The sequence below is a fragment of the Equus przewalskii genome, chromosome 6 (assembly GCF_037783145.1).
Source record: "Equus przewalskii isolate Varuska chromosome 6, EquPr2, whole genome shotgun sequence".
NCBI classification, from domain to species: Eukaryota; Metazoa; Chordata; class Mammalia; order Perissodactyla; family Equidae; genus Equus; species Equus przewalskii.
This window is the reverse complement of record NC_091836.1, coordinates 86,257,707-86,281,678: the sequence shown is the minus strand read 5'-3', so window position 1 is coordinate 86,281,678 and position 23,972 is coordinate 86,257,707. Positions and strand designations below refer to the sequence as shown.

At 47.8% G+C, this 23,972-nt stretch overlaps 1 protein-coding gene across 44 annotated transcripts in view; it reads left to right on the top strand.

The window, feature by feature from the left end:
* SERGEF (secretion regulating guanine nucleotide exchange factor) overlaps positions 1–23,972 on the top strand; it is a 229,504-nt gene that overhangs the window by 166,711 nt on the left and 38,821 nt on the right. For 3 of the 44 annotated variants that reach the window (XR_011541228.1, XR_011541225.1, XR_011541224.1), the window contains one exon: positions 12,624–12,869. The exons of 40 other annotated variants lie outside the window; for them this stretch is intronic. The gene's annotated coding sequence lies outside the window, so the exon portion shown is untranslated. Of the gene's footprint in view, positions 1–12,623; positions 12,926–23,972 lie in introns of all 44 variants that reach the window. One more of the 44 variants, XR_011541226.1, reaches the window with a different exon arrangement.

The window sequence follows — 23,972 nt, the reverse complement described above, 5'->3', positions numbered from 1 at the left end:
GAAGGAAAGCCTCCTTCACAGGCTTTGGCCCTGGCTTCCTCCTTCCATTCCATCACATTCTCTCCTCGGTTTTCCTCTGCTCCTTCCCCATCAAACCAATCTTAGGCACCCAGTGTTCTTGGCCTTTTTCTTCTTCACCCCACCAAAACCTGCTTTCACTCTAAGTCAATACTTAGGTATAGTCATAAACAGTTGGGTTTAAAACAGTGCTTTTATGGGGGACTAGGGGGTGCAGTTTATATCATTACCCTGGAAAGTTTTCATCTGAAGTGATTCTAAGCTCTATTGGAGATCTGTGTGTTTGTGTGTTTGCCTTTTACATCAGCCAGCTGATAGGAGAGGTGTTGTGCTTTGTTGGTTAGTTGTGTTTTGGGGGAAGAGGATTGGTGACCAGTGGTTTTTTCCAGCCCTTGTTATTTTACTAGGTAAATAATCACTATTTTGCTCACCTATGAAAAATCAAGGATTAACGCATAGTGTAAGCTGAACTGTAGGATGGCCTTCCTGTGTTTTAAGGTAGAACGACAATGGTTAATGAATCAGACCTTAAGCTGACATAGCCCTTCACAGTTTACAAAGTGCCCTGACCATGCATGTCCTTTCTACCCAAAAGGTTGTCCACAAACCAGCAGCTTTGGCCTTGGCCTTGGCTAATTAGAAATGCAGAATCTTGGGCCCTACCTGAGACCTGCTGCATCAGAATCTGTATCTTAACAAGATTCCCTGGCAATTCATATGCACATTAAAGTTTGAAAGAAACTATGAAGTTAGTGATTTATCCCCATTCATTGACTGAACACGAAAGTCCAGAGAGATTAAGGAACTTACCCAAGATCCCATAACAAGTGGCAGAGCCAGGATGCAAGCCCTGGTCTACCCAGTTCTAAGTTCAGCGCTGTGTACACCGTACAACTGGGCTTCTTTAATTAAAGACTGTATTAAAGAACATTTCTTCAGTGATTCATGGTCATTGAAGAGAGGAAAAGATGACACTTTTTCGAGATATAAATGTATCTTCTTGAGTGCCGCGGGAGACAAGGAGAGTCAAACGGGAGCTCGCATACTGAGCTTTGACTTTATGCCAGGCATGTGAACAACTCTGCGTGGCAGGTAGCCTTGTCTCCATTTTACAGGTAGTAAGAACCCTCAACATTTTACTGAATGTGACCAAACTGTAGGGACTCATAAGGAGGCAGGGGTTGAAGGTGGTATTTAAAGGTCTGATAGTAGGACTTCCTGGGTCAGAGGTCAAGGAATCAGAACTGTTGTGAGCCTTTTCTTTGGTCCTTGAGGTAAGATCCTCTTCCTGTATGAGGCCAGCTGCTTCCTTGACTAATCAGATTCAGTGGCTGCCCACTCCTTCTAAAGTCAGGGATTCAGACTTTGGTCACTTGGAGCTCCTCTTGATTTATGAACAACTCTGTCTCGTAGAGTAAAAGCGGTTTTCCCAAAGAGGAAAAAATAGCTTATAGAAAGGCCTTGAAGAATCAGGATGACAAAATGTATTATTTATAAGGGCCTAAAAAAAGTGCCGGATCCTCCACTCAAAGTGAGCAGGCGACAGCCAAGCACTGTGTGGAGTGGAGCCCAGCAGACTCCAACTAGGTCCACGTGGCAGGGCTGGTCAGCCACGGCTCCACTCAGTCTTCCAAGGGTCCTTCTCAGCAAGTGGCTCCTGCTACCAATACAGAGCAGCCAGTGTAGCTCACACAAATGGGTCCTAGCTTATGAGTCAGTACAATAGGATCACCTAAACAGGGAAATCCTTGAAGGAGAATGGGGGAAATGCAGTGAGAGTCTGTGGATTAGTGGGAAGACGCATACACAGGTACGCGCATGTGCGTGTGCACACACACACACACACACACACCCCATTTGTAAGATTATATTGAGCTCCTGACTTAATTACTCAAGAATGCAGTACTTATTGGAAGCGAAGAGACCATGCAGGACAGGAGTAAATATGAGTTATCTCAACCTTGTCTTCACAGGACCCTGTTTCCATGATGGAGCATGCAGCTGCTGGTGGCACTGTCCATGCAGAGTGGAAACAGCACCTAGGAAACTGCCACTTCTTGTTACATCTCAGATCTTTGTTACTCAAGGCTTGGCTCATCATTCTTAAAGAATTTACAAGAATTTCTATGTTTTCTTTTAAAAGAATGTTTACAAACATCTCTCCTACCAAAACCTCTCCTGCATTTTGAAGCACACTCAGTGTCAGCAAGTGTACATTTTGTCCAGTGGGGAAGAAGCAGAGTCAGTGTCCAGGGGTCTCTGAACAGCAGCATTTACAGAAGACCCATTTCCCTGTCACCCATTCCTTCATTTTGCCATAATACCTTTGTTATCTGGGTGCTTGTGATACTGACTTAGACCTGAGGACCGTTTCCCAAATCCACTTGTCCATAGAGGGCAAGACTCAGAGACAGGAGGAAGGTCACTGAAAAATAGAAAGTGATGCCAAGGGACTTCTGAGGATACCCAAGGCAGTTATGAGATTGTGGTCCAGCTTCGGAGTGATTGCAAGTCTGCTCTTACCAACAGAACAATAAGCTGGGATTTGAACAGAGGCTGGAGCCTTCAGAACCCTCTCACCTGTCTCTAGTCCTTCCTCTGCTTTGTCCTCTTCCTTCCTCTGACAGTTGAAAATTTCTCTTCTGAGATGTGGTGACTACACTGTGGGGGAGAAATTGTTTCAGGAGCTCTTGCTGTATTCAGAGCTTGCTGTGTGTTCTCTTTTGGCTGATGGCCTCCTCCCCGGCCATGGGAGCTAGTTGTGGTCCACTGGCCCTGATGCAGTCCCCTAGCGGCCTCAACCTGGTATTGCCTGTGGTTCTAATCTCAGTGGTCTTCCAGTTTCCTCTTAGCAGAAATGGTTGTCCCTGGAGTGCAGGACGCCTATTCAATAGGCTCAGGTTTACCTACATGCCCTGGCGGTGCAGGGGAGCCTTCAAGAAGATGGACATTGACCTTACTACCCCTCACACTACAATTCAGAATTATAAAATCTTAAGATTAAAAGAAATTTTCAGCGTTTTGAAAGCCAGGTATTATTCAACATTTGAATCAGAGGCAACATGGTATAGAAGGACATGGTATATTGAACTGGTTGGGTTCAAATCCCATCTCTGCCATTTTCTAGCTGTGTGATCCTGGACTATTTGCTTGATCCCTCTAAGCAAGAAATGTCTTGTAGAGCCATACTGGAGAATAAAGATAATGTAGGTAAAGTGCCTACATAGATGATGTACTTGATAAGTAGTTGGTAATATTATTATCCGGAAAACCAGAGGCTTTCAAACTTTGGCCAGCAGAGCACCTGAGTTCTTTCAGGTGTTCTCCATCATATGTGGTTTTTAGACCCCTCACCACTCTGGTTACTCTATTTTTATTATTATTATTATTATTATTATTATTATCATTGTGGTAAAATATACATAACAATTTACTACTTTAAATATACAGCTTGGGGGCATTAAGTCCATTCATGTTGTTGTGGAACCATCACTACCATTCATCTCCAGAACTTTTTCATCTTCCCATAGTGAAACTCTGTCCCCATTAAACACTAACTCCCCGTTCCCCTCTCCTCCCAGCCTGATACTCTTTGTTTGGGGGACAGAAGGGGAATTGGCCCTGAGTTAACATCCGTTGCCAATCTTCCTCTTTTTTTGCTTGAGGAAGATTGCCCCTGAGATAACATCTGTGCTAATCTTCCTCTATTTTGTATGTGGGCCACCTCCACAGCGTGGCTTGATGAGCAGTGTGTAGGTCTGCACCCGGGATCCAAACCTGCAAACCCTGGGCCGCTGAAGTGGAGCACACGAACTTAACCACTACACCACTGGTCGGGCCCCTGATTATTCTCTTTTGAATAGCATGCGCCAAGTTCCTCAGTGTCTTTCTTCCCACCACCAGTGGGGGTTGGAAAGGGCCTCTTGGTAGGGTTTTCCTTGAATTCTGCAAATTCCCACTGGGAAGCCCGAGAGTTAAAAGTCTGTGTCAGTTGCAGCAAACTTTGGAGGTTACAGATAGTTACGACATAGATGTCAGTACAGTTGCTTTGAATGGGATGGATCTTCAAAGAGCCTTCCAAGGACTAGTACATTCTGTCCAAAAATATCCCAGGATTTGGCCTGGCATGGCTTGGGGGAGAAACCAACAGTTTTTTGTTTGTTTGTTTTAAAGATTTTATATTTCCTTTTTCTCCCAAAGCTCCCCAGAACATAGTTTTGTATTTTTAGTTGTAGATCCTTCTAGTTGTGACATGTGGGACGCCACCTCAATGTGGGCTGATGGTGCCACGTCCGCGCCCAGGATTCAAACCAGTGAAACCCTGGGCCACCACAGCAGAGCATGCAAACTTAACCACACGGCCACAGGGCCGGCCCCAAAACCAAAGGTTTTTGAATTCTTCAGTAGCATGTACTTCGTGGTGAAGGTTAAATGAGCTAATTCACATCAAGTGTATAATACAGTGTCTGGCACAGATAAAGCCTTGATATGTAGGCTGTTGATACTGTTTTTGTACTTTTACAGAGACATTATGTATAATGTTTTAGTATTTAATCCCCACAATAGGTAGATATCCTCTTCATTTTCCATGAGGAAACCAAGGCTCTAAACTGTTAACACCTCTAAAATTACCGAGCTAGTAAGTAGCAGGGTAGCAGAGCTGGGATTCACACCCATACTCTTTCTCTCCTAAGACACTGCCTGTTGTGTTATCCCAAGAAAAGAACTCTATGGGTGAGTCATGTTGACTTCGTTCTTGGTATTTCCTCTTTCTGTCTACCTTGGCCTTTCTCTGGGGTTCTAGCTTCTTACTATTTCTTCTTCTTAAAATCATGCACCTGAAGTCCAAGCTTCAGAGCTTTCTGGATTTACCAGTCCCCATTCACTGCACCATCTTGAAGTGATCACTCATAGTCTTCAATACGCTCTGCTCTAGAATAGGAAACTGAAACCATATGTGCAAACCCTGGAACTCTCTGGCTTTATTGAATCTAAGAACTAATGGATTATGTTATGAAATTTAGAGCTGTCATTGGGGTTTTGGTCAGAAAATGCTGCTTTCCAGGACCTTCAAGTTACCCAGAAGCACTGGGTGGAGTTTATTCAGGGGAAAAAACCTGCTTACGTTTGACGTCCTTGAGTGACTAGGATTCGTTCTCCTCTCAGAAAACAGGACCAAATCACTCTGGTTTGCTCTTTGTCATGGCTCCTAGGAGCCTCAAAGCCAACTTTAGTGCTCAGTCACACACAGCATGGATATCAATTTTCAGGGCTGGCGTGTTTGGATCCTCCTCCTTTTCATGGTTTTGAATTTCCATTTCTGTTTTACTTCCTCTGTTATAAGAATGCCCTTTGGGAAGAGATGAGCTCAGAGTAAGTAAATCAGTAAAGACTATAAGTGCCTAGAGGTCAAGGGCCATGTTTGTTTATCGTAGTATCCCTAGCGCATAGCACAGGATCTGGTATGTGGTAGGTGCTGAATAAATGTTTATCAGTTGAATGAGTGAAAGCTATTAATGAATCATTATTCAAAATGAGTTAAAGGGTGGCAACTTTGTCACTTCCCTTTGGACTTTCAGCTCACAAGGTCATCAAGGTGGAAGCTTTTAAAGATCTCGCTTAGACTTTGGAAGCATATCCATACGGAATTGTGTGCATGTGCTAGTAACAGACACCAGAAATAGTAATGGCTTAAATAAAAGAGAAGTCAGTTTTCTCTCACTGTTATGCACTGAATTGTGTCTGCCAGAATTCATAGGTTGAAGATCTTACCCCCTGTGTAACTGTACTTGGAGATAGGGCCTATAAGGAGATAATAAATGTTAAGTGAGGTCGTAAGGATGGAGGCATAATCTGATAGGATTGGTGTCCTTATAGAAGAGGAAGAGACACCAGAGATCACTCTCCCTTCGTCTGGGCACAGAGGAAAGGCCATCTGCCAGCCAGGAAGAGAGGCCTCACCAGAAACCAACCCTGATGACATCTTGATCTTAGACTTCCAACCTCCAGCACTATGCGAAAACAAATTTCTGCTGTTTAAGCCACTCAGTCTGTGGTATTTTGTTATGACAGCCCAAGGAGACTAAAACACTCACATATGAGAAGTCTGGTGATATGCAGCCCAGGGCTGGTAGAGTAGCTCTGTGGATAGCAAGGACCCTAGTTATTTCCATCCCTCCATTTCACTAGCCTTAGTATAGGCTTTCATCTTCAAGGTTTTCTCATGGTCCAAGGTGGCTGTTAGAGTTCTGGCTGTCACATCCACATTCAGGCAGGAAGCAAGGAGAAGGGGAAAGGACAAAATCAGGCCCTATTAAGACACCTTCCCTGAAGTGGTACCCAGCAATGTCCATTTACAACTCATTGGCCAGAACCTAGTTACATAGTCACACCTAACCATAATAAAGGCTGGGAAATTAGTCTTTTAGCTGGACACGTGGCTTCCCTGAATAAAATTTGAGGAGAATGGATCTTGAGTAGATAACCAGTAGTCTGTACCCCAGGAAGCATAAACACTTTGGGGAATGAGAAAGCTGGAAGTGACCTTCTTACCCAAAACAACAGTCCCACTCCTCAGAGCCTGTGACTCACTACCGGTACCCTGAGCAAGACGTAAGAGGAGATGGCTCTCGTTGTCTGCAGAATAGTCCACGCTTCCTGCTTGGCTGGAGGGCCTTGCTCAGTTTGCTCTTAGCCACCCTCCCAGCCTTCTCTTCCCCTGTTCCCTGATACCTTGCCCCCAGCTGTATTCCCTGAATAGCCCTGCACTCACCTGCCCTCCAGTTCCCTCTACCTGGAACTATGCCCTATGCCCTTTGACAGCTTAATATCCTACCCATCCTACCAGGCCTACCCAAACTCTTCCTCCTGGAAGCACCTGAGATGATATGGAATGCTCCTGATCCTGTATTCCTATGCACTTTGCTTAAGTGTATATTTTAATACTCATCAGGAACTGCTTGCAATTAAGACTTACTAGGATATTGTCTCTACTTTTGTGTATGTTTGAAAATTTCTGTAATAAAACCTATTAATATGTGCCTGCCTTTCTCCTCAAGGGCAGGGATGACATCATCTTGTACCTGCACTACCAGGATGTCACAAGTATTTATTTCAATCCCTGCTCTCCCATACAGAAGAATTCCGAATAACTGCTGTAGAAGCCCCCTCTAAAGGAGCTGGAACTGAACTTCCCATTCCCTGAGTGTGGGCCCTGCTTAGCGACTTGCTTCCAAAGAACGGAGCATGGAAGTGGGGTGGGGAAGGGAGAAAAACTCTACAGTGAAGAAATTTGGCAGATGTGACCTTGGCCAGGTGGTCAAGGTTAACATCATCAGTGACAAGTCATGTTGATGTTATGTACCTTTGATATGATATGATGAGAAGGGCACTTCACCTCTGTGGTCTTCCTCCCCAAAACCTGTAATCCCAGTCTAACCATGAGTAAAACATCAGAAAAACTCATAGAGGCATCCTACAAAATACCTGACTAGTACTCCTCAAAATTATCAAGGTCATCAAAAACAAGGAGGGAGCCTGGGGGAGGGGTATTTAGGAACTGTACTACCTTTTCAACTTTTCCATAAATCTAACACTATTCTAAAGTTAAAAGTTTGTTAAAATAAATCCATGCTGTCCTGCTCACTGATTATCTGACTTGAGCAAGTCACTTCACCCCTCTGGGCTCCGTTCCTCAGCTGTACGTGGGGGTGACAGGACCTGCACTGCAGGATTGAGAAAAGGCTTCAGTGAGACAGCGTGTGACAGCGCTTTGGAAACAGTGTTCCCACATGATTGCCTAGCGTGCAGATTCCCCTCCTGCCTCTGCGGTTCCCCACGCTGTGGCATTCCAGAGGTTTCCCCAGACTCGGCTGCTGTGGCCCAAGCACGGCCCGGCCCCCACCCCGCTGGAGTTCCTTTACAGCTGGAATTCTGGGCAGGAAACTTCTCCCTCACCTCTCTTGACAGCTTGCTCTGAGGGACATAGATTGCATTTTTATTTTCATATTTCACTGGATTTTTTTCCCCTTGAATTTAGTTTTTCTCTTCAGGAATCAGCATATGACTCAAACTGCCAGTTCTAAATTTAGTATTGCCTGTGATATGGAGAATGCATTTAGTGCTGCCTGGGATATGTATTTGGAAATAATGGTTTTATTTATCCACATCCAGTAATTCTGCCTGCCTGCTGGGTTCTTTCAGGAAAGAGTTTGTCATCTCCTTTCCTCCTAATGATGAAATGTTGCCTGCTCAGGTCCCAGAGGCCCAGCCTGAACCAGCTGCTGGTGACTTGAGTCTCTGATTAAACACTGTCATCCTCAGGATTCTGCAGTCATGGGTTCTCTCCAAGGCTTCTGTTTAGAGGGAGATTGGAGTCAGGTCTAGAAAGGGCATGTGGACTCTTTGGAGCCTGTAAGCTTATCTCTGGGCTCCCAGAGGATAAGATTTGCCCATTTTTCAGAGAGTTGCCCCTTCAGTACTGGAATACCAGTAGTCTCCCCTTATCCATGGGGATTAGTACTGAACCCTGTATATACCATGTTTTTTCCTAAACGTATGTACCTAGGATAAAGTTTTATTTACAAATTAGGCACAGTAACAGATTCACAACAATAACTAATAAAATAGAACAATTATAACAATATACTATAATGAGAAAGTGATGTGAATATGTGCTCCCTCTGTCTCTCAAAATATTGTACTGTTCTCACCCTTCTTGTGATGATGTGAGATGATACAGTGCCTACGTGGTGAGATGAAGTGACGGATGTGATGTAGGCATTGTGACGTCGTGTTAGGCCACCATTGACCTTCTGACAACACGTCAGAAGGAGAATCGTCGAGCCGTTGACTATGTCAGTGGTTAGTTGCCAGGAGCAGACAATGTCTGCAGTTGACCATGGGTAACTAAAACCACAGAAAGCAAAACCACAAATGAGGGGGGCTACTGTATATGGAGGGAGGAGGTAGTTCCCCACGTACACAGCGTGTGCCCTGCACTTTGGGTGCTGAGGATATGGAAGTAAATCACATACAGCTCCCACCCTCTGAGAGCTACTCTTCCTTCCTTTATTCAAAAACATGTATTGAGCATCTACCATGTACCCAACACCATGCTAATCATTAGGGTTTTAATAGTGAACAAATCAGGCAAAGTTCCACTCCCCTGAAGCTCGCATTCTTGTACATGTGGTTTGTATGGCCCTGATGTAAGGCAGGAGATAAGGGTGACGTGAGCTAAGTTATGGAGATGGGCAGTGTGTGTTCGTTTCCTGGAGCTGAAGTGATAAAGCACAGCAGTCGGAGTGGGTTACAACAACAGAAGTGTATTCTCTCACAGTTTCAGAGGCTGGAAGGCTGAGAACAAGGTGTCAGCAGGGCTCTTCTCCTGCCGGAGGCCCCAGCGGAGGACCCTTCCTTGCCTCTTCTGTCTTCTGGTGCCTTCAGTTGTGCCTTGGCTTGTGGCTACAAAACTCCCATCTCCACCTCCATCTTCACATGGCCTTCTTCTCTGTGTGTCTGTCTCCTTGTCTGTCTCTTAGGGCCCACCTGGATAATCCAGACTGATCTCATGTCACAATTCTTAACTGTTGTATCTGCAAAGGCTCTAGAGGAGAACGTGGTGTTTGCTTCTTCCAGCTTCTGGTGGCTTTTGACATTCTGTGACTTGTGGCCACATCACTCCAATCTCTGCCTCCATGGTCTCATTGCCTCTTCCTTTTCTCTCTGTGTGTCAAATGTCCCTCTGCCTTCTCTTAAAAGGATACTTATGATGGCACCTAGGGCCCATGCAGATAATCCAGGACAATTATCTCGTCTCAAAATCCTTAACTTAATCACATTTGTGCGTAAAGACTCTTTTTCCAAATAAGGTCACATTCACGGGTTCTGGGAGTTGAGATGTGGCCATATCTTTTGGAGCTCCACTGTTCAACCCACCACACAGTGCAAGATGGTAAGGCCTTTGTATAGTCACCCCATGAGGGAGGTTTTATTCTCATTTTCCAGATGAGGACACTAAGGCTCAGAGAAATTAAGTGATTTACCCAAGGTCATTCAAAAAGGAAATAGAATCAGAGATGGAAACCTGGTATTGTCTGACGTTGAAGCCCATTCTTTTCCTCCCATGGCCTCTTAACCAACTAGAAGTTTGGAAGAATCTCTCCTTTGATTTAAAACACAAATGGCCATGGGAAGACCACACCTAGCTTTACCAGGCCTTAAGTCCTAGTGGGGACTGTTAGCTGAGAGCAGGCTGCTGTGGAGGTGGACAGGAGGGGTCAGGGTGGAGGGCTGGTAGGGAAGACTCGGGCTTAGAGCCCAGGGTCGGGCAGGGATGCCTACTAAGTAGGGGAAATAGCACTTTAAGGAGAAGTGAGCCGTGCTTGGCCATCGTAGAGTTTTGCCCAGCACCTTCTCTGGCTCTTGGCTGTGTGAGGGGCCTCTGTGCTTGCCTGCAGCTGGGGAGGTCTCTGGCCAGAGCCTCTCTGGGACAAATGGGGGGGCCTGAGAAGTGTAGGGAAGGGGTCTCTCGGTCTGTGTCATTCGTTCTCCCCACATTGCCTGAGCACTGCTGTGGGCAAGGCACCAGAATCTCAGAGATAGACACCTGTGCTCCTTGCCCTGGAGGCAGAGTGGCAGAGTAGAAGAAGACTGAGAACCAAATCCCGCTCCACCTGCTGTCGCCACGTAACCACAGACGAGGTCCTTTACCTTCCTAAGCTCTGTTTTCTTATCTGGAAAATACGGATTTTTTTAAGATTTACAGGAGATGAAAATGAAATGTGACTGACACTTCCCTGGAATATAATAGGGTCAGTGAATGTTACCTCCGTTTCATCAAAAAGTTCACTTTCTGGGCCAAATCAGTAGTTCCCAAACTGTAGATTCTGGCTCCTGGGAATCCAAAGCATTGTCCCCAAATGCCTATGTCACCTACATGCAGCATTGTTTCAAATATGTATAGATGGTATCATGTTGACTTAAATAGTTACATTTAAAAGCTTTACTGAATTCATGTGACCTTTCGTCATCAAATGGTGCTTTGATCAGTGTGTACAGAAGATCCTAAAATTCTCTGATAAAACAGAGTCCTCATACTCAAATATGTTGGCAACCACTGGTATAGCGTGGGAGACAGGTATAAACTGACAAATCAGATCACAGATGGGCAATGCTGTTACACAGCTGGGTTCAGTTTCTCCCAAAGCTTAGAGGAAAGCCGGACAAGCTGCCTGGAGAAATCGGGGAGGGAGGAGGTAACATGCAGGCTAGGCCTTCGAAGCTGAGTAGGGGTTGCCTCATTTGGAGAGTGGGCGTTGCAGGTATAGAGAACAGCTGGTTAAAAGGCACAGAGTCAGGTGGTGGGGACTTCAGTTTCGGGGTGGTGGTTAGGTGGAGGGGAAAGGCGGGAAAAGAAGATATAGGAGCTGAGTCAGGGCCAGGCCTGAAAGCCAGGGAAGTGTTTGAAGTAGAGGAGTAACACTGTTCAGTCGGCCCTTCAGAAAGGTCACTGCCTTTGTGGAGAATGGAACTTGGGAGACCTGTGGCAGGAGGGCTGTCGGCGGAAGTCGTGGGGCTCGCAGCAGAGCGGGAAAGCACGAGGTCTCAGGAGCGACACGGCCTGGGCTTAAATCCTGGCCCTGCTCCCTGCCAGCTGAGTGATCCAGTTACTTAGTCTCTCTGTTCCTCATTTCCTTTCTGTAAAATGGACATACTATATCTACTGCATGGAGCTGTTAGGAGGACTTAAGGCTAAGTGTGATAAGCCAGTCACAAAAGGACTAAAGCCATATGATTCCACTCATATGAGGTACTGAGAGTAATCAAGCTCGTAGAGACAAAGTAGAATAGTGCTTATCAGGGCCTGAGGGCGGGGAGGGAGGGGAAGTTAATTGTTTAATGCAGACAGAGTTTCAGTTTTGCGAGATGAAAAGAGTTCTAGAGATGAATGGTGGTGATGGTTGCACAACAGTGTGAATGTACTTAATACCACTGAACTGTACACTGACAAAGGATTAAAATGAGGGGCCAGTCCAGTGGTGTAGTGGTTAAGTTTGCGCACTCTACTTCAGCAGCCTCGGGTTCATGGGTTCCAATCCCAGGCATGAACCTATACACTGCTCATCAAGCCATGCTATGGTGGCATCCCACATACAAAAGAGAGGAAGATTGGCACAGATGTTAGTTCAGGGACAATCTTCCTCACCAAAAAAAAAAGAAAAAGAAAAAAGGTTAAAATGGTAAACTTTGTCATGTATATTTTACCACAATTTAAAAAAAGAATAAGAAAAAAAGTACATTTCAAGTGCATAGTTTCCGTCACGCAGAAAGCACTTAGTGACTATTGTTAATATTGTTGTGCTGGGTAAGTGATGGTGAGGGCCTGAACTAGGGCAGTGAAAATGAGGATGGAGAGAGGAAACATCATCTGGATCTTTTAGGCAGAGCCCATCTGGCTAGGTGACCAGGAGCTAAGGGCTCAAGGCAGAGCCACAACAGTTACTGGGACTCCACAGAGCCAGGCCACACATCTCCCTCAGAGCTGCTCCAAGGACCAAGTGATGACTTCTCAGACCCATGGGTTTCTGCGGTCTGTCCTGCAGGGGCAGAAGGCCGGAGCCGGCTGGTGCTGAGTTACCTACTGGGCCTGGTGCTGCCAACGGCCCATCTCTACCCATCTCTCAGACGACAGCAGCTGCTGCATCCCAGACACAGGTGGCTCTAGGCTCTGCAGAGAAACAGCCTCTGTCTCCCAGAATCAAGCTGCAGGAACCTTACATGATGGCCTCCTCCCTCTCCTGGGATCTGAAAGCCTGGAGAAGAACTACCCCGGAAACCTGAGGGAAGAGGTAGCGGGCCCTTCCCTTTGATCGCTCAGTCCAAGCACGGGATTTCCCTTCATACGGTTTGTGGAAACCTCACCAAAACCAGGACTTGGGGGTTAGGGTGGCCTCAGCCCTGCAGGAGAGGGCTAGGCTGGCAGGGAAAGCCCTGAGGGGCCCCCCTGCTGGAACTGGGGAGCCTGATGTGCCTTTCTAGAGAGGCAGTTTGGTGTAGTGATGAAGTATCCAGGCTCAAGCCAGACAGTTTGGGTTCACAGCTCAACCATGCCACTGCCTAGTTACATGACAGTGGACAAGTGTGAACCTCTCTGAGTTTCAGTTTCCTTATCTGTAAAGTGGAGATGCCTCGCTCCTGGGATCCATATGGAGCCTGGCACAGTACAGGTGCTTAGTAAACATGTTTGCTTTCTCTGCTATAAAATTTCATACTTCTTTTTTTTCTCATAACCACCCTGGAAGGAAGAATTTGTTTGTTTGCTTTTTGATTTACAGGTAGAGAAATTGAAACTCTTGGGGATTGAGACACTTGCCTCAATCCCACAGGAAGTGGGATAGTAGCTCAGAGTCCATCTAGGCCGTGGCCCTTCCCCTAGACTCACTGCTTCCTGTGTCTCACTCAGTCCTGGATGCAAGTAGGTTCACGTGTGAGGTCACTTTGAAACAGCACCTGGGCAGAGTGGACACCAGAAAGCCCTAGCCACATAGTGTCCATCCACTCTAACAGAACAGGGTGCCCATGGTCACCTGAGGCCAGCTCTCCTAGGCCTTCTGTCTGTCTAGGGGAGAGAGGGGATTATATATATAATTATCATAAGTAAAGTGCCTTGGAATCCTTGCTTATTCAAAGTCACCTGCTGGAAGAGCCTTCCTGATGCCAGTGACATCCATTCCTGGTTCTGTGGCCTTTCACCCTGAGGACAGATGATGTCAGCTGGCCCCCGTGAATTCAGCCTGGAGTGGCTGCAACACACTCCCTAGCAGGGAGAGTTTGAGAAAGGCTGCAGCTTGGGCTGAATACTTGATTTGCTTCTTGTTAGCTGTGAGATCCTAGTTGAGGGCTCAACCCTCAGTTTCCTCAACTGTAAAACAGCATTAATAAAACTAACCTGGCAGAGTCATTGTTTGGGTTAAATGCTATGGAGCCAGGCTCCGTGTGTTTGAACCCCAGCTCTGCCACTTACTAGCTGTGTAATATTGGGCAAGAAATTTAATCTGTCTGTGCGTTGGTTTTCTTGTCTGTAAAATGAGTATAATGAAAGGCCCTAACTCTAGGAGTTGTGGTGAAGGTTTATTAATGAGTTGAAACACGTGAAGTGCCTAGAGCCCCGCTTGGGACATTGAATGCTCTCAGTAAATGGTAGTTCTCAGTGTTGTGGTCACTAGCGTTTGCCTCTCCCTGGAGCACTATGTAAACATCCAGGTGACTCTTTTTTTTTTTGGCACAATAACACCAGCAACAGAGGAGAGGAGGACCCCCTGGTCTCTCAGTAGACACAGGAGACAGTGCGTCTGTCCCGACAGGCTTCCTGGGGGAAGTAGTACTTTTGCTGGTCCTTGAAAGACTCTTTGGTCTATAACGGGTAAGGCTGCTTCCCTACTGAGGGGTGAAATTTCCTCTGAAAGGAGATGTCATTGGCCCGTCACCTCATTCTTACCTGAGGAGGAAGCATGACCCCCAGACCAGAGCCCAGAAATGGAGAGATTGGCTGAGGCAAGAGGCAGAGTTGATTCCGGGACTCTTGACTTGGGTCCTGAGTGGGACAAGGCTCTGTAGGACATATTTCCCAACCGGGGATCCAGACAGTGACCCCCCAGCACTAGGGGTGGCTGGCCTGGCCTGTGCTAGCAGGAGCCAGCCTTCGACTGCACATTCACCCAGTTTGCAAACATTATCATCTTTCATATGAGTGTTATCGTGGTGGGAAGGATGCTCCTGGAGGCCTTGCTTTTGAGGCAATAAGCAAGATAGCGACCACAGGGAAACTGCTGGAAGTTGAAATAACAGGAGCTGAGCAAGGGCTGCTGCAGAGGTGTGTCCAAGCCCTTTGGAGAGAGGGAAGTCGTTGGGGCCAGCACCCCCATCGTGGCAGCCCTGCCACCTGGAGATGTGTTGGGATTGCTGGGACGTTTCCTCTTCAGTGCCCCTAGCATTCAGTAAACTCCATCCCGCAAATCCCACCCCGTCTCAGCTAGGCTAATGGGAACCCGGAAAGAGGATGCATCCATCCTTGGGCTGAGGTGTTCAGGGGAAGAATGCTCCCCCCGCCCCAGCAGACATGGCGGTGGTGAGAGACCTTGGGGCGGGGTGGGGGAGGGTAGCCTGCAGAGGCAGTGACGTCTGCTTGCCCAGGCACCCCCCAGAGAGAGCAGCCCCTTCAGGGCTCATGGTTTGAGCAGAGAGTACGGTCTTCCCACTTCCAGGCAGAAGCCAAATGGAAACAGTCTCAGCCTGGATTTGCTTCTGGAGGAAGGCCATTCGGGGACTAACCAAACCTTGTCTTCCTCTGACACTCAGAGCTTCTGTTTAAAAGTGATGAGACCCTGAAGTATTTATGCAGACCCAAATGCTACGTCCAGATCCAGATCCCAGGGAAGAACAGAGATCTAAAGACGGAGTTCTGCAAAAACAGATCGTCCTCTTGAATGAGCAAACCAGTTCGTACCCCTAGTTCCTGTTGGCATTGGCAGCATCCCTATGGAGAAGGAGAACTCAGAAGGATCGGCAACACTGTTTGCTTTGGCAGGGAATTAGTCCCAGCGTTCTTAGAAATTCTACTTCCTTGTGCCCTGTGAAACTGACAAAGCGTGAGCTTTGGAGTCTGCCTTGCCAAGTGACTGACTCTCCGAGCCTTGGTTTCCTCTCTGTAAACAAACATCTGAATAGCAAAACCTACCTCTCAGGGTCATTTGGAGGATTGAGTGAGATAAGTTAGATTAAAACACTCAACCCTACATGTATTAGGTGGGGTTCTCCAAAGAACAGAGCCACTAGTGTCTCTGTCTCTCATTCTCTATCTAGAGAGATTTCATTTAAAAAATGTCTCGTATGGTTATGGGGGCTGGCAAGTCTGTAATCCCTAGGGCAAGCCAGCAGGCTGGAGATTTGGGTAAAAGTTGATGTTGCAGTCCTGAATCCAAAGACAGGAAACTCAGGCAGGGTTTCCATGTTGCAGCCTTGAGGCAGGATTCCTTCTTCTTCAGGAAACCTCGGTCTTTGCTCTTAAGGCCTTCAGCTGATTGGATGAGGCCCACCACAATTGATTGTAAATGTTAATCACATCTAAAAAAAAATACCTTTACAGCAACATCTAGACTAGTGTTTGACCAAACAAGCAGTGACCATAGGCTAGCCAAGGTGACACAAAATGAACCATCACACCGTGAAAGGGTTAGGGTTCTCGACAAACACATTTCCTTCCCTCTCCCTCTCCTTCCCTCTGTTTCAAAGTCATTGTTGACATCTTCAGTGAAGAGACTTCACTCAGTGACATCTCTGGCATGTGGGCCTAGGAGCTGTTAGAATCTGAGCAGTGGGGCCTGTGTGCCCCTGCTGTCTCTCTGAGATCTGTTTCTGTTGACTTACATACCAGGGAATCAGCGTCCCTCCTTCCTGAGTCAAACCCTGGAGTAGTCTTAGTGGTTTTCCATTGAAGTCTGCACTCCAAGCCACACCAGTCTTCCTGTGTATCCTGTCCAGTGTGTTCCTGATCTGCTGCTCTAATATTTGCAGTATTGCATTTATTATTTTTGTTTCTGAGCTTAGGTCAGAAGACCTGGGCTCTGCCACAGCAAGACTGTTTTACCCACCAGGATGACCTTTCTGGCACAGGTTAGTTAGCAGTAACTGAGAGGCTAGAAGCAAAGTCTTGGTGGGGGAGTAAGAGTTAATGCCCTGCGGAGAATGTTTCAGGTGGCATTCTGCCTGGAAGCAGAGAGCTGGACTCACTTCTATTTCAGAGATTTATACTCCACAGGTGATCAGAATGCTTCTCCTTTTAATGGAATGTGGAATTGCTTTGCCAAAGTTGAAGAATGCTAGATGGGAGCATAAGGTTCGGAAGAGAGCTCTGGACCAGGAATTAGGAAGCCTGGACCCTGCTTTCCCACTACCTCCCCGTGTGATCATGGGCAAGTCACTTCATGAGTTTAGGCCTCAGCTACCTCTTTCATAAGATCCTGGGAACCATGCACCACCTTATCTTTGCACGGTACCACCTTATAGCATTCAGAGCATCTTCCTGATTCAGCATCTCTGTTCCTCACACCAGCCGCATGAGGTAGGCAGGATAAGGTGTGGAAATGGATTGTTCCTATTTTGCAGACAAGGTTCAAACAGATTCAATGAGTTGCTCAAATTCACAGAGACGGGAGGAGGTAATGCTGGAATTGAACCCGGGATCCTTAGTCCAGCTCGTTTCGGGTGCTGTTTTGAATGCGGTGACATCTGTGAGACGGTGAGGGAGCACACACAGTGGAGTTGGCAGGAAGCCAGTGGGAAGGACAGCAGCTTCGGATGGGGCAACACTGCCTTCATGCTCCCAGGGCACCCAAGGCGTTGAGGGCAGTGATAGTCTGAGTGGACTCCCACAAACTGAAGGAGGTTTCTCTCTAGCTATCAAATTAAAATGTTTTCTCATGCTATTGATTCATTCAGAAAACATTTATTGAGGCTTTATCACAGACCAGGTTCTCTACTGGGGGGCAGGATAAGTAAGCAGAAGTATAATGCAAAGTAGACTGTCTGTCTACTTCTGCAAGCAGAAGTATAATGAAAAGTTTCATATTTGAATTGTAAACAGAGGGCTTTAGATTTACAGTGGAAGGTGTGTGCGATTGAGTCATCCTGGGGAGATGAAGGCAAATACAGCTGAGCCCTGAAGGAGGAAGCAGGGACCATCAGGAGAAGGAAAGAGGTCTCTGCCTGCTCTTCCTTTTCGGACCCCTGCAGCAGTCACTGCTGCTCTGGGGTGACACGAAGCCAGCTGCCACAGCCTGTTTGCTGTGAGACCTGGCCAGCGCCAACCCCAGTGGAGCCTCTGTCCTGCTTGTCAGATTTGATGCAGTGCCCTGAAGCACATACTGCACAGCCAGAGAGACTCTGCCGGGCCGCTCCCGGAAGGGTGACGAGGAGAGGGGAGGCACGCGGGCCTCGGCAGGGAGGTGGGCAGGTTTGAAGGAGGTACCTCTTCTAGTGATTGTGCCGACCCTTCTGAAGGGCTGAGAGGCGGGAGCTGTTGCTTTGCATGCGTTATTTCAGACTGAGAGCGGTTTGTGTCTTTATTTTAAAACTAGCTTCCCAGTCTCCTGTGCAGTTTTCTGTCAGCTCGTTGCCATGGAGAAGTCAGTTGGGGCTGGAAGCTCTGTCCTTCTCTGTGTCAGCATTTCTGGACTCACCAGCTGCCTCCTGCCCCTTCTACAGATGGAGGGGGTGCAGGACCCCACTTGCTGGGCAGACCCTTTTTCTGCAAGGCCTGGAGCTGCATCTCGCTTCCCTTAGGATGGGAGTCCGTTTCTCTGTGCATTCACTCGGCAGCTCTCTCGATGTGCCTCTCTGTGCCAAGCGTTGTGCTCTGCAAGTACAAAGATAACTGCGGCTGGGGCACACAAATCTTTAGGCAGGACCCTGCCAGTACGTTCTAGCACACCATGCCCTTCTTCTACCGTTCCTCAACTGCATTCTTACTTCAGAATTCAAAGCATGGAGTTTGTTTCTCCTCCAGCCTTTATAACTGCTCATTTAGAATCTCCCTGGAAGTTACTTCTGCATTCCTGGATCGCATTTCCACTCTGTGTCTCCAGCGCCCAGCACTGGACCTGGAGCAAAAGGGGGCCCGCCCAGGAAGTGTCTGTTTAATGGAGTCCTTTCTCAGACTTGTCAGGATGTCCGTCTGTCCTATCTTCCTTCCTCTATTCTGAGCCTGGAGGCAGCATGGGCCAGTGGAGAACCAGGTAAATCTATGCTTGAGTTTGGCTCTACCTTTTCCTAGTTGCATGATCTCAAGCAAATGGCTTCTTCACCTGGAGCCTTAGTCAAACCCAATACTTTTCTTTAAACCTGAATCACAAATCTGTCAGTAATTGAGTTTTGACGTTTTAAAAAACAACATAGAAACTACTGGTGGCCATTTAACCCCACCAGGTGCTGTCCTGCTACACCCATGTGGGACCCAGTTGAGAAGTTACCCTGCAGGGAGCCCCGAGCTGGGATCAAGAGACCCAGAGCTGTGTCCTGGCTATAACCCGACGGTATTGCATGACCTGATCAAGTCTCTTTGCTTACCATGACCTCAGTCTCCCTATTTGAATAATTTTGGAATTGGATTGAGTGGTCTTGAAGAATTCTTTTCACTCTAAAAATCTGAAGATGCAACTTTTAAAAGAAGAATCTTCCCTCAGCTTCTGGTCCCACCATCACAAATGCCCCTAGGCTGGAGGCTGACCTCAGGATGACCCCTCTGCTGGCCTCTCGAAGCTGCTCTCCCAGAAAGCTCTGGACTAGCACACTGGCATCTCTTGGTGGCAGAAATCTCTTTTGGATGCAAAAGTCCTTTGACTCCATCGTTCTGTTCCCACCCTGAATCCAGTGGCTGGACTTGGCTTGCATCCCAGAACAGTGGAGAATTGCTGGAAGGAGGAGTTCGTTCTTCACCTGTGTCTTGCTTTTCCTCAGGGCCTGTGGCCTTCCCGAGCCTTTAGCTACCGAGGATTCTGTTTCCTGAGCTACCTGCAATCCAGGGCTCTGTGCCAGGCACTGAGGAGGATACAGAGAGAGAGGTCATTCTCCTCACAGCCAGTCTCACAGTCTATGACAGGGACAGCGAGACAAAGCAGAGCTGTGCAGCTCATGGGGAGGCTTGTCCTGGGAATCTGCAAACTTGGATTCTAGCCACGGCCCTTCTGTCTTGTGCAGGTTCTTCCCTTCTCTAAGCCCCAGTGTTGCCTTACGTAGAATTGAGAGAGTTGCCCCAGTGATCGCAGAGTCCCCTTCCTGCTCTGAAACCTCCATTCTGAGTGCTGTAGCTCAGTGAAGGAGTGATGATTGTAGACTTCCTAGAGAAAGGAGGACTTGAGCTGAGCCTTGAAGGCTAGACTGGAATTTGGACTGGCCCAGGAGAAATGGATGATGGCCTTCCTGACTAGGGGAGGAGGGTGCATGAGCACAGGCAGACCATAGAGCACAGGTGAGGGTGGAGCAGGTGGGAGCCCTCCTGACCAGGGCAGAGGATTCGTGTGGTCATGAGGAGGGGGAGCAATCTCTGAGGAGGCAACTCTTGCCTTCCATCTGTGGGCACTTGTCCAGGGCTTGGGGTATCAGTGGTGCCTGCTAGGCAGGGAAGCAAACAAGGCAGGGTAAAACCAGGGCCCCCTTCTATCTGGGAGTCCCAGTCTGAAGGCTCAAGGGTCAAAAGTGGGAGAGGCCACCCTCTCCAGGCCCTTGCCTTCTCATCCCAGCCAGCGGGTCCCTGGTGAGTAGGATCAGGGCCGAGTGTGAAAGAGTAAGTTTTCCTGGGATAGCTGCCCTTCTATCATGGACTATTCCTCCCCAAATGTTTTCCTGAACTCAGAGTGACAAGAGGGATATTTTGACTGTGTCCTTGGGATTGGCTTCTAGATTCATCTCCCAGGCCTGTGAATCAAAGAGTCACGCATCCTAGACCTAAATGCAACCTTCATCCTCCAGTCCTCTGGCTGAGGCTGACTCCTCTCTGCCCTCTGTACCCACAGCTTTGCAGATGCCCAGTCGTCTTGGTCCTGCCTCCTTGCTTTCTCTCCAGCCATCTCTTTTCTGCATCCCACTGCCACTGAGACAGCGCAGGCTCCACTCATCCTCCTTCTCCCGGACTTGGCCTCTGCCTCCAAACATCTTCCTGTGGTCCCTCCTCCACGTTCAGTCTGAAGTGTTTAGAAAGTGCCCGGCAGAGTCTAAGTGCTCCCTGAGTGTTACCTGTCGTGATGACACCAACAGTGATGATAACTGTTATTATCCAGCTTTGCTTCTGAAGCACAGCTCTGATTCTGCTGCTCCCTTGCCCAAAAGCCTTAGTGGCTTCCAATTGGCTGCTGAATAAAGTCCAAAATCTTTAGTCATTTTGAGGATTATATTTCCTGAGCCATCTGCAATGATACGCCCCCTACCTAGCATCTCGAGTTTATTTCCTTCTACTACTTTTTGCACTTCCTCTTCTTCCACCAAACTGAACTCCCACCATTAGCTCTACAAGCCCCATCCACCTCCCCTGCATGGCCTTTGTCCCCACCATTCCCCCTACTTGGAATGCCCTTCCTCCGGCTCCCTTAACTGTTCTTTTTCCACTGGGAAATCTCTGCTGACCACCTAGGTTATATATTCCTTGATGCAGGTGCCATGAATGATTCATTCTGTATCCCTGATAGCATCTACCAAGGAAAGCTCAATAAATGTTTTATGAGTGACTGGAAAGACCTGGTTCAGCCCCCTCTTTTCAAGCAAGCTAGAGTTTGAATTAGGGAAGCTCAGTCGTCAAGGCCTATCCAGCCAGGCCTCACTAAGTATGAATTTCCTTGACAGGATCTGGAAGTTCCTCAGTGTCCATGGGCACATGTTCAATCAGCCAGCTCCACCTGGTCGTGACCCCTGGATGCTACACACAAGCAAAATGGCAGGAGAAGATAGAAACCCAGGGTAACCATATTAACTAAGGAGTTGGCTCCTGTTGGTCAGGATAGGGATCAACCACCCAAGTTATAGGGATCTGTGTGATCCTGTGACTATCAATATTCTGGAAGGTCCTTCTTGGGTCCTCCAGCAGGAGGATAAGAGGTCTTCAGGTAGTTATCATGGGACCTTCAAATTCCAAGGGGCTCCAGCCAGACAGCAATTTGGGGGACAGATAAAAGTCTCAGGCCCTTAGGTGGTAGAATGGCAGGAGAGTCTAGGCAGAGTGTCAGGGTCCTGCCCAGCCACCTGGAGTTTGACTCAGGCGTCTAGCCACAGGAGTCCCTAGTTTAGGGCTCACTAGTCATATGGCTGGGCGTGTCCAGTGGGCATCAGCCACGAGGTTGTCAGAGGGGACTGAGCTCCCTCTCTGGTCAGGATGACTTGGAAATAGGCATGACCTCAGTTTGGAAACACCTTCTTGTCTTCAGTTCCCTTGGGTAGGCGGGACCAGGGGAGGTAAAAGCTGATAGGTAGCCAGGCCCAGAGGTGAGTCCTGCCTCCCCTCCTGGTTCAGTCTGGCTCACCAGACCCTTGCCTCCATTTCAAACTCAAGCCATGATCATGCCACCCTCTGGGCCACCATTTGGAAAAGCCAATCTCAGGCTGACACTGACTGCTTGTAAATGGCGTGGAATTAGGCTAATCAGTGGCTCTTAATTCCCAAACAAATGCTGGTGCTGTGCTAATTGCCAAGGTCCACGGCGGCAGATCCCTGGTTGGCAGCATCGAACAAGAGAAGTGGTAATTTGGGGGCTGGAGTGGGGGAGGGCCTGCTTTCCTGGCTGAGCCAGTTAAAAACCACATTACCCCCTGAGTGAGCCACAGTGCAGAGAGCCAGGACCAGGCCTCCTTCTCAGCCAAGGGGCTGGGTGAGAGGCCCACAAGTGTGTTTGCAGGAGCTAAACCTCAGCACCAGTGGAGCAGTTTCTTGTCCATTAATGGATTTTTTTTGGTTCATCAAGGAAGATTCCGCCAGCACCCTGGCATGGCACTGCCAGAGCAGCTCACTGGAGACAGAGCATCTCGAACTTTGGTCTGCCGTTACCATGGCAACATGGCATTTCCAGACTCTCCAGGCAACCTTACTGGCATCTGCTGCTGTGAAAGATTCAGGTGGAGAAGGGCCACTGCTCTTTCTCCATTAGAGACAGAGAAAATTGTGAAGACAGGGAGCCATGCACCAAAGACCAGGATCTTAAAGGAAAATGCTGTTCCATTAATGTAGGGGCTTCTCGATGAAATGGTTTTTAGGTAGCTGTTAAAGCTGTTCTGTCTGTCATAGTCTGTTGGGGAGAGCTGCAGGATCAGAAGAGACCTCCTGGAGGAAGAAAGTGAGGGGAGATGGGGAAAAATAGGGGAGACAGTATGAACAAAGGCTCAGCTGGGGAGGCAGATGGATGGACAATGGGGTTTGGTGGGAGAAGAGACATAGGTGGAGATGGGCAGGTGTTAGCCATGCCTGTCTGAAACGTGCTGGTTTGAGCCATGTGTGGCAAAAGCCTGACCTTGGCCTCATTCCACCTGGATTATGTCCTGTCTCTTCCCCTCCTGGGCTCTGGGACCTGATCTCCACACCTCACACCTCGCTCCAGGTGGGCATTTCTTGCTTTCCGTTTTGGTTCACGTGTGTTTCAGGATCTCTTGTACCCACTAGAATTGCTAAACCTCTACATTTATAAGGGAACTGAGACCCAGAGAGGAAGATACTTGCCTAAGATCACCAGCGATAGGGAGGCCATGGAACATAGGGGTTAAGAATTTAGGATCTGGAGACAGACTGACTTTGGTTAGAGTCCTGGCTCCACTGTTTAGCTGTCAGGTGAGTGTGAGCCTCAGCTTCCTCAGGGGTAAGAGAAGGATCCTGAACATTCCTACCCTGTTGGGATATCGTGGCTGTGAAATGAGATATGGAAGTAGTACAGCAGCATTCCTGGTGTGTAGTTAAGAGCTCAGGAAACGGGGTTATTGAGATTGGGAATTCCTTAAAAATGGGGACTATCTTATTCATGTTTGCTCATTCCTCCTTCTGCTTCCTTGCACACATGAGACACCCAAATACTACTTTATCTGGAGTTGATATTAAAAGGATGTTTGTTAATGGGATGAATGCATGAATGCTCAGAATAAAGAACTGCCCGCATCGATGGGCTCTGCACTCCTGTCAAGTGTTTTCAGCTTTGGTGCCTTTTGGTCTCCATAGGCTGGATCCAGGCCAGGCCAAGAGTCTGTCTTGTGTAGCTCAGCCCACACAGTAAAGTGACTTGCCCATTCAGGTCCCATACCCCGCTGCCCTGTGGCCCAGGACTTATACTTCCTAGGGCTGTGGGTTTCTTGAAGGACAGATGGAGTAGATTCCTCCCAACCTTCAGGCACAATATACAATATAAATGGAACTAATATATAGCTTTGTA